The 4,292-nt window shown below is 44.9% G+C and overlaps 1 long non-coding RNA gene across 2 annotated transcripts; it reads left to right on the top strand.

Annotated features, from left to right (window-relative positions):
* Positions 1-1,378: 1,378 nt before the first annotated feature.
* Positions 1,379-3,889, top strand: LOC134445041 (uncharacterized). 2 transcript variants are annotated; one of them, XR_010034169.1, is made up of 4 exons: positions 1,379-1,885; positions 2,643-2,763; positions 2,985-3,079; positions 3,427-3,809. It is a non-coding gene; the product is annotated as an uncharacterized LOC134445041 (long non-coding RNA). The 2 variants fall into 2 exon arrangements; XR_010034168.1 differs by lacking the exon at positions 1,379-1,885 and adding an exon at positions 3,818-3,889 and having other exon boundaries at positions 2,564-2,763; positions 3,427-3,595.
* The last annotated feature ends 403 nt before the right edge of the window (positions 3,890-4,292 follow it).

The following is a 4,292-nucleotide window of genomic DNA, read 5'->3' on the forward strand; positions in this document are numbered from 1 at the left end:
CCCGTTGCAGTTAGGTTCCACTACCAGAAGCACATCCTGATGATCCATGACAAGTCTATCTGGTCTGAAGGGAAAAGTGAAGGATTGAGATGGTCCATGAGGATGCAGGAAGTTCAGTTTCACCTCTCCAGTGCTCAGCATACATTCCTCAACACATGCTAGCCACCAGTTGCCATCATATAAAGCTACAACATACCCTTTGATGCTTGAAAATGTAACACATTCCTTTTAGCCAGGACAAACATTAAAGCCTTGTTTTTTTCTAGAATTTTTCTAGAATTTTTGATAGAATCAATGAGACTTTGAACCCAATCATCCTGGAGGAACTTGTGAAAATGGCAACTCAAAGTGTGAATTCTGTGAAATTTGGTTTGACTAATGAGCTATGGGCTGTGACGTCATAGAGGAAAGTCCCTGGTTTGCTAGTATGGCGATCTGAGAAAACAACACACATTTGATGGACCCACATCTTATAAAGGAACCAAAATTCTGATACAAACATCAGCGTGTCGAAAAACCACACATCCAACCTCATGAGAAAAAAAACAGCAGCACAAATCTATTTCAGAGGCACTGATACATCTGCAGAAAGTGGCATGTCTGACAGGCGAAGTGACGATTGTTGACATAGCCTGACAGTTCATTTTGTTTATGGTTACGGTTGCTAAGGGCGCTTTGCCATGACCCACAGATGACATGGCGTGTGTATTTGTTGACAAATGGGGGGCATTTTGATTCAATTGCGCGATATAGTGTGATTGAAATGCATGTACATGCAAAAATATCATCAACTAGCCACACGTGCACCACAATACTAAAAACAAACAATCAAAGTAGGCCTACGCTATATGCATCTCCGTTTATTCGCTAAGCAGTAGCCCAGTCTGTGAGTTGGCTGTCCTCGACCGAGAGCACCACGGTGGCTGAAGCGCGGATATCCTCCCAAAACCAATTTATTGACCAGTTGAATGGCAATCAACAAAAAGTGCATATCCCGAGGGCATTCGCATCGGTTTGGCATGTAATGTGCATTACCCTTTCCTGAAAACAACATACAAAGCAGATGGACAAGGTAAAACGAGTAGCCTAAAGCAAAGCAGTGCACTCACCTGTCTTCGTGCCCGAGCAGTTACAGGGGCAGTTTCAGTCTGCACGCCGGCGGTGTCAATTGTTGGAACTGCTTGAGGCAATAGCATTCTCTTCGGTCCAACCATGATCCACGATCTCCACATTTGTGGTGAAGCACGAGGGATGGAAATGTGCCGAGCACAACAGTGACCACGAGCTTGCTTCAAAACCACTCCGGTGCCTGCGTACGAATTGTATCCACAGAGCCCTTGTTCTCCAATATGGTCCAGCTGTGTCTTGTCCAGCTAATACCGCTACGCCCATTCCTCCTTACTAGACCGCCCTCACAGTAACGCCCCTTTGGCTGTTCAAGTTTCTGAAGTCAGTGACATGCTGCCGAATGACAACACAAGCGCCGCGCGGGACTTATTAAAACGACTGGATGGATTTCGCTGCAGCGATCACTCAACTGTCGGTAAGATTTCGAATAAAATGCATGAATATACATAACGGTTACTTTACGAGTTGACTTAGTCGGAGTGCGAACAGAAAGTCGGAGGTGTCATATTTGTTCAACCTGGTGTTAAACGTAATTTCAATTCTTGACCAGTGCATGTAAAGAAATTGTAAATAAAACCGACTTGATGTAGTAGTGCTAAAAATAAACCTTTATATTTTCTCTTAGTGAACTTCTCAAAATATATGGGCTAATGTAGATACCACTTGGGATGGGTTTATCGTTACCTATTGTTTCTGATGGGGCGTTAATTGGTGTGGCACCCGGAACTCTTCCTCACTTCGGGAAGATTGGCAAGGGGTAAGCTGTGTTTTTTTCCTCCGTGTCACAAACTATTTAATGATGTTTCTGTACTTTAATTTCTCTGTTATTTTATTGATCTTTGATGGGAAGATATTCTGTTACGTTTGTGTTGATATTTTAGTTGTAATTTTCGCTCAAAGTATGTACATTAGCGCCATTAATGTCCGCGATCGTTATGAAGTTAACAGGTGCTAACGAGCAGATTGGGAAGTAAATAAATGCTACTGGATCGAGGCCCCTCGTCATCTCTCCTGCCTCTTCAATCATCCAAAGACTGTTTAGTCTGTTATTTTAATGTAATGGTCGGTTCATGTCCGTTGCATTGACTTGACTTGTCATTGGGTCTGATTTTAAATGTGCCATATAGTTCAATGTGGGAGCAGGTTCACACACTAAATAAGACACTAAGGTCAAGCACAAGCAGATTTTTTGTTTTATTTTTCTCAGAGCAGAGTAGAGCAGATGTTTCAGGTTGCTGCCATCAGAGAGCAGTGACTTGACCTCAGTGTCTTATTTAGTGTACTCCCACATTGAACTCTACTTTTTGGGTCCACGCACCTACTTATTTCTAAACATCTAGAGTGCAACAATACCCATGCCTCCTAATGTGCCATATAACCTGTATCTCGCCTATTGTGTGTGTGTGTGTGTGTGTGCTGTGTGTGTGTGTGTGTGTGTGTGTGTGTGTGTGTGTGTGTGTGTGTGTGTGTGTGTGTGTGTGTGTGTGTGAGTGTTCGTGAATGTGTTCACGCAGATATAAGAAGTTGGGGTTGGGGTTGATGATCCACATGATGGTGATGGACCAGGACAGCTCTGGACCTCCTGACTGGCAGCTCCATCCTCAACCTCCCTTCCTGTTCTTCACACATGTGCAGGTAAGGCCAATTTTAAAAAACTCACTGCATTGTCTGAGGCAAAAGTAGGAGAAAAGGAGTGAGTGAGTGAGAACCCGGCCATTACATGTGATGTGACCCTTAAAGGGCGTGTGTGTGTCCTAGAACCAAGACAGTGGCAGTGTGTGTCTGTCTGTCTTTGGTTAAGGATATTTTTAAGATACTACCTTGTTGTGTTAACATTATTGTGCTATTTCTGACAGGCAGAGGCAGTTTTCTGAAGGATGGTTAATGTCAGTACCAACATGTTGTGATGGAGGCTTCCACCTGAGCTGAACACAGAAACTTGCACACAGTGGTGAGTAAAACACTGAATCTGTTTTGTTCTGCCCTAGACTAATAAGTATTTCATACAGTAATTCCTTTCTGTGCTGTGTTTATTTATTGAAAAAAAATGTGGATAGAGGATAATACAAAACACTGGCACTGTAGTGATCCCTGCACAGGCCAGAAGCTGCGTATCTCTTCAACCTGGTGTTCTGCATTAAAATGATGGGTGTGATTTTTATGTAGTGTATTCTATGTATCTGTGTGTGTGTGTGTGTGTGTGTGTGTGTGTGTGTGTGTGTGTGTGTGTGTGTGTGTGTGTGTGTGTGTGTGTGTGTGTGTGTGTGTGTGTGTGTGTGTGTGTGCGCATGCGTGCAGATGGAAGCAGTCGTTCCTGTTCAGCATTGATATGCCGGTAATGGGTTTGATGAGCCACAGCATGGTGATGGGCAATCAGCATCAGGACCAGGGCCGCTCACAAGGAGAACCTCCTGCCCTGCCTCTTCATCCTCAACCTCCAATCTTCCTGCTCTTCACACATGTGCAGGTGAGGACAACCTCTAAAATGCACACTTGACTTGAGGCAAAGGGGGGAGAATAGGCGTGCATGCATGCACGTGCACCAAACTTTAAGACAGTAGCAGTGTGTGGGGGGGCATGTGCACAAGCATATGCACGTGCTCATGTCATGTCCTTCTGTAGGTAGATAGGGGGTGGTTGTTTTTGTCTTAATTGTCATTCATAACATTAACATGCCTTTTTTTGACAGGCACAGAGCCAGTTTTCAGAGGGAGGGCTGATGACACCAGCAACTTCGGATCTGAACCTGATCAACCCAGCAACTCCTCCTCTGCCAACTGCACCACATGGCTCCACCATCTCAAAAAGGCACAGACACTACTCCACTTCCTGCGAAGGATGAGAGAAGAGCCGACCTCCCCACAACGGCACTCACCACCTTCTACAGGGGTGTCATTGAGAGCATCCTGACCAGCAGCCTCTCTGTCTGGCATGGCAGCCGTCAAGCTGAAGACTAGAAGGCAGTACAGAGAGTGGTGAAGACAGCAGAAAAGCTCATAAGATCACCCCTACCTGTTCTCCCTACTACCATCAGGGAAGCGCTAGCCCAGCATGCGGTGCTGCAAAAGCACACTGGGAAACAACTTCTTTCCACAAGCCATCAGACTCCTCAACGCACTGAAGAAAACCACATGAATAACCAAGGACACGGGAGAATATTCCAT

Source organism: Engraulis encrasicolus, unplaced genomic scaffold (assembly GCF_034702125.1).
Source record: "Engraulis encrasicolus isolate BLACKSEA-1 unplaced genomic scaffold, IST_EnEncr_1.0 scaffold_94_np1212, whole genome shotgun sequence".
In the NCBI taxonomy this organism is placed as follows: Eukaryota; Metazoa; Chordata; class Actinopteri; order Clupeiformes; family Engraulidae; genus Engraulis; species Engraulis encrasicolus.